The 14,224-nt window shown below is 50.2% G+C and overlaps 1 protein-coding gene across 1 annotated transcript in view; it reads left to right on the top strand.

The window, feature by feature from the left end:
* The window catches only part of MCFD2 (multiple coagulation factor deficiency 2, ER cargo receptor complex subunit), an 84,881-nt gene extending 70,911 nt beyond the window's left edge, over positions 1-13,970 (top strand). Inside the window, exons 8-9 of the transcript XR_006200660.1 lie at positions 12,152-12,217; positions 13,002-13,970. The gene's annotated coding sequence lies outside the window, so the exon portion shown is untranslated. The remainder of the gene's footprint in view (positions 1-12,151; positions 12,218-13,001) is intronic.
* The last annotated feature ends 254 nt before the right edge of the window (positions 13,971-14,224 follow it).

Below are 14,224 nucleotides of genomic sequence, written 5' to 3'. Positions count from 1 at the left end.
GCTTTATAATCCTGTGACAATTGCTGATACAAATGTGAGAGCTAACTGGGATGCTGGGTCCATGAGGACACCCCTCGGTCTGGCCAACCAGTGGCAGTCTTGGGGCACATAGAGTAACCCTGAAGGAAAGTACAAATTAGGTCAAGGAGGGTTTTTAGTAAGGTCTGGAGTGACAGGCTGCATTATCACAACTACAAACATAAAGAAGGAATTAGGGGTATTTGGGATGCTGTGAATCTTTTGAAGAAAAATCAATGTAGAAAAATCCTAGTCTTTTCCTCAACTGTTCCTAACTACTCTTTTTGAAGTCTGGATTCTGTGCTAGGGGATGGCGGCTCTGTTCTTAGATTTCCCACTTACTGAGTAACCTGGCATTCTCGTCTTTAGGCAGCACAGGGACAGCTGGAGGGCAGATACCTGGGATCAGGCCCACCTTTCCAGTCTCTTTAGAAAAAGGCCTGTGAAGTGGGTGGTCCTAATGCTGCCATTTTAGTGCCAGTTAGTCTTTAAAGTTGTTGTTTTTTTTTTTTTAATTTTTTTAAGTTTGTTTATTTTGAGAGGGAGAGAGTGTGTGAACAGAGGAGGGTCAGAGGGGAGAGAGAATCCCAAGCAGGCTCCACACTGTCAGCACGGAGCTTGATGCAAGGCTCGAACCCACCAAACCGTGAGATCGTGACCTGAGCCCAAATCAAGAGTCTGACACTTAACTGACTGAGCCACCCAGGTACCCCGTAGGGCCATTTAGTCTTGCCTGAGATGGTTTTCCTAGGTGCCAAACAGGACACTGCATGGTCATGAGAATCCATCAACTGTGACCTTACTTGCCTCCCACCATGTCCTAAGGCAGTCCAGCCCCCCTCCAAGATCAGCACTGGAGCCCAGGGGAGAGAGAGAGTGCAGACCCAGGAACCACTGAGTTCTCGACGAAGCCTGGCCTGGACCTGCAGCAAGGGAGGTGTTGTCTGCTTGCCAAGAGGGACAAAACTGTCCCAGAGAGATGGAGGGAAAAGGAAGGGGAGCAGGCAAGATCTGCCGTGTGAAAACAGGGGTCAAAAAGGTCATTGTGTGGCTGGTCTGGGCGCCCACTTCTGCATTTCCAGCCAGACTCAGCTGGGCAGAGCACAAAGCTGGCCCTTCTCAGCCAGCTTCCCACTGCAATGTCAGTTCAGCCTTGAATGGAAAAGCTGCCAGCAGTGGGTGCTAGGGGACAAGCTTTTTTTTTTTTTTTTTTTTTAATAATTTATTGTCAAGTTAGCTAACACAGTGTATATAGTGTAGTCTTGGCTTCGGGGGTAGGTGATTCTTCATTTACATACAACACCCAGTGCTCCTCCCAACAAGTACCCTCCTCAATGCCCATCACCCATTTCCCCTCCCCCCAACTCCCCACCCCCATCAACCCTCAGTTAGTTCTCTGTATTTAAGAGTCTCTTATGGTTTGTGTCCCTCTCTGTTTGTAACTTATTTTTCCTTCCCTTCCCCTATGGTCTTCTGTTAAGTTTCTCAAATTCCACATGAGTGAAAACATATGATATCTGTCTTTTTCTAACTGATTTATTTTGCTGAGCATAATACCTCCATAATACCCTCCAGTTCCATTCATGTTGTTGCAAATGGCAAGATTTCATTCTTTTTCATCTCCAAGTAGTATTCCATTGTGTGTGTGTGTGTGTGTGTGTGTGTGTGTGTGTGTGTATCACATCTTTATCCATTCATCAGTTGATGGACATTTGGGCTGTTTCCATACTTTGGCTATTGTTGATAGTGCTGCTATAAACATTGGGGTGCATGTGCCCCTGTGAATCAGCACTCCTGTATCCTTTGGATAAATACATAGTACTGCTATTGCTGAGTCGTTGGGTAATTCTATTTTAATTTTTTGAGAAACCTCCACACTGTTTTCCAGAGCGACTGCACCAGTTTGCATTCCCACCAACAGTGCTAGAAGGTTCTAGGGGACAAGCTTTTAAGTTACCTCCTGGGGCTCCTCCTCCAAGGGACTGACTGTGTGCATCTGGGGTTCCTTGTGAAGTTGTCCACTTGGATGCGGGGAGTCGTGGGGATATGCAGCTGTCCCCGGTTCATGCTCCACAGTGAGAGACAGGACAGCAGTGTGCCAAAGCGGAGGGTTGCCAAGAAATCAGAAGTCAGAGGGAAGATGCTGTCAGGCAGCTGGGATCATACAGAGGGCCAGGACCACGTGGCTTATGGAGGGGGCAGGGACAAGAGTGCAGTATCCTCAGAACTGGTAGTGGTATTGAAAGAACCCCATAAGCGCCTGGGTGGCTCAATGTGTTAAATGTTCGACTTCAGCTCAGGTCATGATCTGCGGCGAGTTTGAGCCCCACGTCAGGCTCTGTGCTGACAGCTCAGAGCCTGGAGCCTGCTTCAGATTCTGTGACTCTGTCTCTCTCTGCCCCTACCCTGCTCAGGCTCTGTCTCTCTCTCTCAAAAATAAATAAACATTAAAAAAAAAAAAGAGAAAGAACCCCATAAGAATAATAATATTGATGGCAAAAGTGAAAACAATACTGATAACGAGGACAATAGCAACAACAAAAGTGATAACAGTTCCTGCCTTATTCATTTAACTAGTATTCATTGAATCCCTGCTGGTGTCAGCACCTGCTAGGCATCCAGCGTGTACACGGATAAGGTCCTTGCCCTCGGTGTTTACAGTCCAGCGTGGAATCAGGTTGAGCTTGCAAATACATAATCACAGCGTGATCATGGCAGCGTTTACTGAGAGAGCTTACCAGGTACCAGGCATTGCACTCTTCACCTGTATCACCTCTTTTAGTCCTCCCACAAATCTATGTGGCTAGTGCTTTTAGCATCCCATTTTAAGAGTGAAGAAAAGGAGGCTCAGAAAGGTGAAATGCCATGCCTTCAGACATCCAGTATGTAACTGAACGCGGAGAAGGAGGGACCCAGAGAGATCGACCATCTTTCTTGCTCTTGGAGGGGAGGCTAAGTCTGACACAAAGTGAGAAGGGCACATTGTGCCTGCGGAGGTGAGGCGGGTGATGGTACGGCGGTGCCACATGTCAAATGGCCACATGTAGAATGCCGGGTTCTAGGAGTCTGTGGACAAGGCTGGTGGGATAAAAGTGGCCACGGTGCTTTCTGTCCTGTCGCCCATCTCAGGGCCAAGCACCTGCTGTCTGCGTCTGCACAGGTGCAGGTCAATGGATACCCACTGAGCTGTGGGATGACAAGGGGTTTTCCTACCCAGAGCATATGCATGCCCTGGCAGATGTGAAGACCTTGTATATCTTGTAGGCCATGGGATGTTTGGGTGTGAGCTTAAGTCTGGGAGTAGGAGTGGGCAGGGCATTTAGGTGGGAGGGGGGCAGACTGGTGGAGCAGGGTGTGTGTGCATCATGGAGATGGAGGGAAAGGCTGGGGGAAGGTTGGGCATGACTTTAAGTGCTGGCATCAGGCTGTGACTTTCTCCTGTGGCTGAGGGAGTCATCAGTGGTTCAGGCTGGATTGACCTGGCAGAGGGGCAACTGCAGGCCTCGGACCCCCAGCCTGTGATGAGATGGGAGAGAAGCTTGGTGTGGGGGCATCTGGGCTTCCCCAGGGACTGCCTGTAGGAGAGTTTGATGCCCTGTCTTCTGACAGGCGCATTGCCTCCCAAATCCTGACCCACCCATCAGCTCTTTGGAGCCACCAACCTCCCCTTCAGGGAATTGCTTGCTTTTGGACTCTGCAACCTGACTGAACAGAGGAAACTCTCAGGCTCCCTGGAGACCCTTGAACCCAGAATTCGAGGCAATGGCTAATAACCCTCTGTGAGTTAAGGAGGCATCAATGACTGGAATTATCTGCCTGGTGTAAAATGGCCCCAGACCCTCCAACCAGCAGGGTCGCCTCATTGGCTGCACTTTGGAATCACCTGAGAAACCTAAAAAAGTACTGACATATGGGCCCCATCTCCAGAGGTTCTGATTTAGTTGGTCTGGGGTGTGACTTGGGCATCAGGATTTTTAAAAGCTCCCCAGGGGATTCTAGTGTATGACTGGAGCTGGTCATACACTAGACCAGCAGCATTCTGCGGCTTTTTAGGCAGCAGTGACCTTGAAGTCTGGGAGAGCCTCCCCAAATCAAAGTGTTGTCTGCAGACCCGGAGCCTGGCTCTTGCTAGGGTTACTGTAACACTGAATTTCTTGAAATGCCCCAAGGTCCTGAGAGGAGAGTTCCTGATTCTCACTGGAACCTCCCGGGACCTGACACCGAGAGGGCCCTGTCCTCTGCGCCTGTCTCCTTCTGTCCATCATAACTATTCTTTCCTGCCCAGAGCCAGGATCTCCACCCCAATCTGCCTCCAAACCAAAAAAAAATTTTTTTTGACAATCATTAAAGATAAAATTTTAAAAATCATCTAAGAAGACGTGTGTAACCCATTGGAAATTTCAAGGCAGTGAGTCATTGTGCTCCTGGGCCCCCTCAGATTCTTATGTAAGGTTGAGTCACTTTTTGTGAAGTCCGTGCATAGCAGAAAAAAATTGGAAAGCTCTCAAGATGTGTGTGTCTGTGTGTGTGAGAGAGAGACAGAGAGAGAGACAGACAGAGACAGAGACAAAGAGAGAGAGAGAGCAAGAGAGCCTTGTCATTTGTAGCTTTAAGACACTGGTGGTGGGGCGCCTGGGTGGCTCAGTCAGTTGAGCTTCCGACTTCGGCTCAGGTCGTGACCTCACGGTCTGTGAGTTCGGGCCCTGCATCCGGCTCTGTGCTGACAGCTCGGAGCCTGGAGCCTGCTTCGGATTCTGTGTCTCCCTCTCTCTCTGCCCCTACCCCACTTGCTCTCTGTCTCTCTCTGTCTCAAAAATAAAAACATTAAAAAAAATTAAAAAATAAAAAGACACTGGTGGTAACTCTGAATTAACTTCAGAGATTCCTCATCCCCTATTCTTGTTCTCCATCCCCTCTACTTCCTTTTCCATCCAAATTTTACCCCTTCATAAAAGTGACTTTTTTGCTCCAGAGGGCAGTCTGGCAGATTCCATCATCCAGCCACATGGCTGTCTCTGGTCCCCAGGACAGGCAGGGCAGTGTGGGTGGGATGCCCCTGTTCTGCTCATCCCGGGTGGGGGCTGCGCCCCTACTAAGTGCAAGCCTGAGAGCCCAAAAGGTGGAGAAGACACGTCTGGGCCCAGTTCTGGGTCTGGGTCCTGTATTCTTGGTTTTCTCAGAAAAACACAGAGGCGGTGGAACAGGATCCAGGAGAAAGAAGAATTGTGGGCACTTCAAGAGAAGAAAGTGAGGGATCCCATTCCTTGGGGAACCAAATTGCTCTTTGAGAGTTTGACCAAAAAACTGACACATGGGCATGGAGCAGACAGAGGCAAAGTTGTCCTAACAAGAGAGAATGGGCCCATTCCAGTAAGACCGATTTGGGTATAAAGGGAAGGATGTCCATCTGAAGGGGCCAGGCCCGCAGTGTAGGTGAAGAAAAGAGCCAGCCCCCAGAATGTGGCCACAGTCGGCTCCACTGCCTCAGAGAAGGAGAGGGGGGCTGGCTGCCTCCTCCCAGTGACAGGCATGCCTGCCATGGGGGAGGGGAGGGGCAGATGTCTCACACTGTGCTGCTGAGGTTTTTAGTCTACACTCAGTGAGGACTGTTCCTGGTTCTGAGTCCAGGCTCCCCAGGGCTGGCTCTCCAAGAAGTGTGCCATGGGGAAGGGGTGGGACCACACACACAGATGAGACAGCAACCAGATACAGATCATTTTCCTTGTGAATGAACAGAACCCCCTCTGGGTTTGGTAGAACAGTCCTGTGAGCTTGCCCCAAGTGGCTGCTTCTTCCATCACCTGACAGATCGTCAGGAAGGCGGGGAAGTCATCAGTAAACGCCACCTCCCAGAACCCACTCACCTCCCCAGGAGTGTCCCCAGCACTGTCACAGGCCTCACCCCTTTCTCTTCTGACTTCCTAAGCTGTGCTGTTCAATAAGATACCCACCAGCCTCAAGTACCCTAAGGGTCAAAGACATATGGGATTTTGAAGACTTAGCATGAAAAAGGAATGTAAAATGTCTCATTAATAATTTTCTAGGGGCACCTGGCTGGCTCAGTCAGTAGAGCATGCGACTCTTGATCAGGGTCATGAGTTTGAGCCCCACATTGGGTACTGAGATTACTTAAGAATAAAATCTTTTTAAAAAATAATAATAACTTTCTATACTCATTACATGTTGAAATAATATTTTGGATATATTGGATTAAAGAAACTGTCACTACAATTAATCTCTCTGGTTTCTTTTTGCCTTGGGTCCGATGCCTCAAGCATCTCCAAAATGAAAATATAGGGACAAAGACAATGGAAGAACAGATAACAGCCACAGAATCTTGGAAGCCAAAATCCGATGGGTAAGGGGTCATGACCAGATAAAGTTGAATTCAACATTGCTGTACTGGGCTGGATAGTGTCCCCCTAAAATTCTTGTCCACCTGGAACCTCAAAATGTGATCTTATTTGGAAATAGGGTTTTGTAGATGTAATTAGTTAAGTTAAAATGAGATTTTACTGGATTAGGGAGGGCCCTCAGTCTAATCAGGCCACATGAAGATACAGAGACACAGAAAGAAGCCCATGCTGGCTGCAGGCAGTATGGGAGTAGGGTCTTGGGGTTACCCAAACAACTCATTGGCTCCAGAGAGTGGGGGGCAAGGGAATGGAAGGTGGGGGGAAAAACCACCTGGCTTAGCCAGCCCAGACTCATGTTTTCCTTGGCTGGAGCTGGGATTCCTCTCAAGGTTTCTGCCCCCAGATAGCAGTGAGGCTGAACTGGGTAGAGGCCGGATGCTGTATTTCACTCTGTTTGTTCAGGCTGAGAGGAGAGCCAAGGATCATCCATGGAATGCGTGAGTTATGAAGATCTCTCTCCAAGCGTGCGATCCTGCTGGCAGCTGTGGGATTGTCTTTAGAGGTGGGAGTTCAAAGGGCAGGGATTCAAAGAGAATCTGACCCTGAACCCCTAAACAGTCACACTTTTAGTTGAGTTACAGGGTAACAGGCTGGACTGTTCTGGTTATTCTTAAGGTTTCCAAGGGATCCCAGAGCTGACCTTGAAACTACTTTCTGGAGCTTCTGTCAGAAGAGACTCTCTTCATCCTCTGCACACTGGAGTACGCATTATTATTTTTCTTGTTATTGTTGAATGGCTTCCCTAGAAACTCCCCAGACAAGTCAAGAGCTCAAGTCATCCAATTTTTGACATGCAGGCCACCTGCACCTAACCAAACCTTTCCATGTTTGCTTTAAGGGACTCCCAGTTGCCCTTTCTGCCTCCGAGATCCCATCCCTGGGGAATTTGTCACAGCTCAAATATGGGCTCACCCAGGAGCAGTAATACAGCAAGTTATTCTTTCCACAGATATTTACTGAGTGCCATCAGGCCATGTGCCCAACCTTTTCCAAGCACTGGGGGATTGGATTAGCTCTCCCATCCCAACTCTGGGCAGCTCTATGGGAGCTCTCTGGGCCTGTGGGTAGTGCTCAGGGGAGCACGGATTCTGACCAGTGAACAACTGGCTGGGTGAAGGGCCCAGACTCGGCACCATATCAAAGTGAGGCTGAGAGCTGGCAAACCCTTGCCCATCATGTCCAGTCTCCGGTGGGGTCTGCCTCTCTCGGCAGGGAGGCTGCTTCCCTCCCTGGGCCCAGCTCCAGCTCTCAGGCCTCTCCTCCCTGCCTGCTTCTTATCTCTATTTTCAGTGTTTAAAAAATGTCATCCTGCGTGGCCAGGGCTGTGAGCTGCTGTGAGAACAAGGAGAGATTTGCTACAGGGTGATGGGAGTCCTCTGGGGCCTGGCTTCAGTGCCCAGAGCTTGTCAGAGCTGGAGGGGCCGCCAGAGACCAATCGCTCCTGCCAGATGTCCGCTCCCTGGCCCCACCAGCCCACCTCTACCTCACCTTGGGAAAGTTGAGATTTGTAGTTTTGATAGATGGGGGAGGGAATGAGATGGTTTCTCTAGACCCCAACTTCCCCCCCACTGGCACTTTTTAAACAGAAAATCCAGGGACACCCACTCTGTTTTTCTTGGTCAGCTCAAGACCAGAAGACTGACCCCATCTGCTTAGGAAGAAGGCCTTCCAGTGGTGATGTGCAGACCAGTCCTGCTGGGCAGGGGGACAGGGAGGCCCGGAGGGGGGCAGCCCTGGCTCTGGGGCTTGCCCTTTCACACTGGCAGTGTAGGCTTTTTAAGGACTCAGTGCCCTGCGCTGACAGAGACCCCCAACCTACTTTCCTTCATAAGGACCCCAGTCACTAGCTCTTCTGGTCTCTTGGCCATTTTTCCATGAAGACTGAAAAGAAGAAATGAACTTTAATCCCAGCAATGGGGATGTGGACAGACTGGGGGTAGGGGGGCAGCTTGAGACGGGGGGCTCCAGGACTGCTGATAGAGCTTCCCAGGGCAGGTTATTCATAGACCAACCCCTGCCCATGAGCTTTGGTGTGTACCTAGTGGAGGCAGAACCAGGAGACAGATGTTTTCTCCAGATCTTTCCAGCCTTATGGTTTTTATAATTAGACCTGGAAAAACATCTTTTCCTTTCTTCATTTCTTTGAAAAAGCAACATTGGCTTAAACACAAAGTGATCATTGGGGCCTTTTGAAAGTAGAAAAAATAATGAGGTGACCTTTTGAGAATAATGCTTCATTTCCTCATTCTGCCTCCCCATCTCTCCCCCATGACTCCTGCCCCTGCCTCAGTGAGGAAAATGCCCCTGTTGTGGCTTTGACTCTAGAGGAGATGGGAGACCAGATAACAGCTCAGTGTTTCAAAGCCATTTTCCCCAAGGGCCCAACTGCTTGCAAAGCCTCTGAAAAAACCTTGGCCAACCTCCTGGCCCAGCTGCTGGCCTTGAAATCGAGGCTGCTTGGCCTGTCCAGGAAGCCCGTAAATCCCCAAGTCGGCAAGAAAATGCACTCTGGAGCTTGCCTCTTTGCTCAGATGCCTGGCTGCAGGCCCTGGACTGTCCTCAGCCAGCCTAGAAGCTGGTGTAAATAAGCACATGTATCTGAGGAAGACCTCGTTTTCTGAGGAATCGTATCAAAAAGCCCATTGTTCCCTTTGGGAGCCACAGCTCTTTCCCACCTGACAGTTGATATTTAATTGATGGCTTCTGTCCTTCATAGGGTTTTTAGCACATCATGTGGGTGTTAGTAAAATTTCAGCTAAATATTAATGCTTTTGCTCCCAAGACAGAGAGTGGTAGCTCTCTTAATATCTATTTAACCTATTATAAGCCCCCAAAGGATAGTTGTACCTATATCATAGTTCAAAAATCCAAATGTCTTGCCTTCGCTGAGGCCTGAACCAAGCACAGATTGCAGATGATACTTCCTGGGAGTTGAAGCAAGCTGGGAGGGGAGTGTTAGCTCAGGATTGCTTCAGATCTGGGAGAAAAGAAGGGACCTTTATCTTGAGGGTGGAAGGAGTGGGGAAATATTAATCTAGAAGCCTTGAGGGCATGGGATGTCAACTTTAGAGAGGCACAAGATGTCAACCAGACAGAATTTGGGACCCCACCAGGGCCATGCAGCAGATGTGGAGCAGATGAAGCTAGACAGCTCATGAAATAAATCTTCAGGCGCTAGGCATGGTGGTAGGCTCCAGGAGAAAGCAGGGGAGTCCTAGAGACAACCCAGGCTGACCTCGCAGCTTAAGAGCATCAGGAGGGATGCTGTTGGCCAGATGGGCTGCCAGGGGCTGATATTCTACCCATCTTGGCTCCTCAATGGCTACCTGGCCTCAGGCCAGCCCCTTCATTTCTGTGCCTCAGTTTCCCCATCTGTGGTAGGGGATGGTGATACTGAAGGAAAGGATGGGGGAAATGCTTAGTACAAGGAAGGAGCCATATGAGGAGGGGGACCACCGGCCACACCTTGCCAGCCAAGTTCCATCTTGGGTCTGGGAGCCAGCAGGATTTATAACCACAAGCGATCCTGAGATGGCTCTTGAACCACCATGCCCAACAAGCGGTCAGTCCTGGCCCCCTAGTGGGCACACAGCCTAGTCTCAGCTGGTGGGCAGAGGGACAGAGGGTGGGGCAGGGGGAGCGTTCTGCCTCCTGGGCTTGTCTCAGGAGCTCTTGGTGGGCTGACATTGCCCTGAGAGATTCTGGCCAGCCCTCTCCCCCTCTCCCCAGTCCTTCCTGCTTGGGTGTTTGGGATTAACATGCATCCCTTGAACCTTTTCATTTTTCTACCCAGATGGAAACTTGGCCAGCAACCAGGCCTGGATGTGTGCACGGTATGGCTGGGCTCAGGCCAAGCCCACGGTAATTATAATCACATGTGAGGCTCCCGCTGGCTCACTGGGCGCCAGGGGCTGGGGGAGAGCACAGCTGCCAGAGGGGAGGCCTGGGTGCTGGGCTCTGGGCAAGTGTGCAGACAGCAGGGCCTTGGGCTCCTGCCCTCATCTCTCTGACCCTCAGTTTCCTCGATTAAATGAAGGGATTGGCTTACAGGACCTGTGAGGGCCCAGCTTATGCTCTGGAAATCTCAGATAGCATGAGATGTGGACCAGTTGTCACACGCCCCCTTTGGTCTTCCCAGTCCGCCTGGCCTCACATGTACCCAGAGTGGGACGTGCCCCTGCCTTGCTTCATCAATCTAGATGCTTTCTCACAAGACACAGAGCCGGGAGGGTAGGGGGGTATTGAGCCTGTCATTATCCCAGAAGTAGCTGGAAGTGTAGGATACCAGGGTGGGATTGAGGGTGCTTAGGGAAGAGTCTGGAAGGAGAGGCAAAAGAGGGTCCAAGACAGCCTTCACCAGCGCCCTGTGGCACAAGGGCAAACGCGATCCCATGAACATTAGCCCAGGGCTGGAGCTGCCCCTCTGCTTGGTTTGATCTGTTTTCCAGTGTAACATTATTCTGAGCATGGATGCGGCAGCCCATAGAGTTCTTTACCCAGTGGAGTTTTGTGGCTTTTTCCATTCACAGCGGAGTCTCAGAAGGCTGGAGAATAAGGAGTTGTTGAAGAGCTGTGAACAGTGGTTAGCCAGCTAAGTGGTGTGGCTACGGGCGGGGGTCACATTCTGCAGCAAACGGTCTGCGTAGAGGCGATGGAGAGGAGAGTTTCTCCAACTTTGCATCACCCGTGCGGGTTCCCTCCTTTTCCCCACTTTCTACCTGCACGCGTGTCTCTCCCCACTTCTTCCTTGGTCTCTTCTGTCCTCCTCCGCTGCTTTTCTTGTTCCCCCTTGTTCTCTCTTTCTCCTTTCTAGTCAGGGAGGAGCCAGGTGATAAGGCAGAAAGAGAATGGCTTGAGGGTCAGGCAGCTTTGAACTCTGAGCCTCAGGCTTCTAGTCTACAAAACGGGGCAGGGCTAACCATAACCTAACCACGGCATTGTTGGTAAGATTAAACAGTATAATATGTGTAAAACCTCAGGCTGGACATAAGAAAGTGTCCAGTAAAAGGCAGTATTAGTAATTTATCCAAAATATCAACTGTAATTTGTCTTAAAAGATTATACTTAACATTTGTTCCCATTCTTTTTTTTTTTTAAGGTTATTTATTTATTTTTGAGAGAGAGAGTGTGTGAGAGTGTGAGCAAGGGAGGAGCAGAGAGAAAGAATCCCAAGCAGGCTCCGCACTGTCAGCACAGAGTCTGATGTGGGGTTTGAACCCACCAACCATGAGATCATGACCTGAGCCGAAATCAAGAGTCAGATGCTTAACCAACTGAGCCACCCAGGTGCCCCACATTTGTTCCCATTCTTAATAAAAATCAGGTAATTTAAACTTTTTTCTTCCTAGCTCTTATAGAATGACCATATTCAAATGGATTGCTCTTTATTGCCTGTGGCTTCTGGTTTTGCTGCCCACATCTAACTTAGGACCACACGGCAAGGGGCAGGGGGAGCTAAAGACCCTGGGTGTCTTGCTGGAGGCAGAGGCCTTGCAGAGGCAGGCAAGGTGCGATGGTCCTGCCAGGCCAGAGGACCAGTGCCCCTTGAGCGGCCACTCCCACTTTCTTGGCTGCCCTTGGTAGGAACAAGGGGTTCATAAGCCACTGTGTCCCGGGAAGAAGGGAAAGGGCATGGGAACTGAGAATTAGCAGAGCAGTCTTACAATGTGTTGAGACGGGAATAAAGGCAGCTGAATAAAATACTTGTCTCTGCCCAGGGCACACCACGGAGTGGGGAGAGGACTGGACTGGATATTGTGAGCAGGCACCTGTGAGGGGCGCTGGTAAGTCACTCCTCCCTCTGCCTTCTGCCTCTTCATTGCAAAGTGAAGGGCTAAATGCAAAGGTCCTTTGAGTCCTAACCTGTCACGACTCTGATTTGCGTGAGCAGAAGACTGGTGTGCTTGGCATGAAGGATGGGACTCTTCAGGCCTCCTCTGGATCCTTCCCCAGGCCTCTGAAAGGATGCTCGGGTCTCTGCTGCCTCAGACACAGACAACCAAACATAACACTTCCCAGGATCTTATAATCCTCTCTTGAACCTTCACCTTGCTCCCTCCTTTTACTCCCGAGGCCCCTCGAAAGCCTCAGGGTGTGAGTGTGGAGGGGTAGCACACTGGGGTGCAGGCCCTCTTGCCTTGCACGCCTCAGGCCTTGGAGGGAAAGAGCAGAGGGTCTGCTTACTGGTAGGGGAAGGAGGCGTGGCCTTCTCAGAGAAATTGCTTTGCACAGGCTTCTGCTCCCAGGTGGCTGTGTTTTTAGCAATGAGCCTATTTTCATTTCCTAGAGCTGTTGTAACAAATTACCACAGACTTGGTGGCCTAAAATAACAAACTTATTCTCTCACAGTTTTGGAGGCTAGACGTCTGAAATTAAGGTGGTGTCAGGGCCACGTTCCCTCCAGAGGCTCAAGGGAAGAATCTTTGCCCGTGTCTCCTAGCTTTGGGTGGCTCCAGGTGATCTTTGGTTTGTGGCTGCATAATTCCAATCCCTGTCTCCATCTTCACATGGGTTTCCTCTCAGTCTTCTCCGTACGTTTCTCATAAGAACACTTGTTATTGGATTTAGGCCCACCTGAATAATCCGGGATGATTTCACCTCAAGATCCTCAATCACCTCTCTGCAGAGTCCCCTTTTTCCACATAAGGTCCTATTCACAGATTCCAAGGATCAGGACATGGACATATCTTTGGGGGTGGGGGGTCCACCGTTCAACCCACAACAATGCTCCCCCACTCCTGTCCCCACAAGAGCCTGAAAGAACCAAGAAAGACATTCCTTGTTCTATGGGTGGAGCCTGAGGTCACCGCTGAAGACTCTTCATGGAGATGTTTTGAATAATTCTTCCCATGTGCCTTAGCAATGTCACTTTACTGCTCTTCCCATCAAGAGGTGAAGTTGTCTCTCCTCCCTTGAATCCCAAGCTTGGCAATGTGACTTATTTCGGCCAATGGGACTTTAGCAAATGTAAGCAGAGGCTTGAAACACACTTGGGCGTGAGGATTGCCCTCTCTTTGGCCATGGTTGGAAGGCGGACATCATGATGTGGATGGGCCTGAGCTAGTTGCTGAAGAGGCCACATTGAGAACTGAAATATCTCAGCCCTAAGCTTGCTGACTGCTAGATATGTGAGAACATGCTAGATCATCCAGCCCTAATCAAACCACCAGGTGAGTACAGCTGCATGCATGACCCCAGGGAAGCCCAGTGGACAAACCACCAACTGAGCCCAGCCAAACTGCTGACCTACACACTACTGAGCCAAGAACACGGCTGTTGTTTTGAGCCACTAGATTTTGGGGTGGTTTTCTGCTATACCTGATACAGTCCCCATGCAGGTGAGCCTCCAGCACCCCCAAGTATAGAGTCAGGCCCTGGAGGCAGACTCTGGTGGCTCTCAGGGGTGTGTGGCTGGAGCTGTGATCCCTCGTGAGCCACCATCCCCCTTTTCTTTTTAGGAATGGAACTTTTTAGTAACGGCAGAAGTCCAACTAACTAGAGACTCTACTCTGCAGCTGAAGTATGATGACATTTTTACTGATGGAATGGAATGAAAGGGATGCGTGCAACTTCTGTGTTACTTCTTTAAAAGGAGTTTGCATGCCCTACACTTCCTCCACCCCCCTTCCTGCAGGCTGGAATGCAGAGCCGAGGCCAGCACGGTGGACAAGTGTGGCAGGGAGGCAGGACTGTGTAAGATGGTGGCTCCCGTTGGCTCACACAGCCGAGTGTGGGGAGCAGTTCCACAAAAGGGGGGCTGCTATTCCAGGAGAGGGCAAGCGCTGGGCAGA

This window comes from Panthera leo, chromosome A3 (assembly GCF_018350215.1).
Source record: "Panthera leo isolate Ple1 chromosome A3, P.leo_Ple1_pat1.1, whole genome shotgun sequence".
Classification (NCBI taxonomy): domain Eukaryota; kingdom Metazoa; phylum Chordata; class Mammalia; order Carnivora; family Felidae; genus Panthera; species Panthera leo.
This window is presented reverse-complemented; position numbering and strand designations above follow the sequence as displayed.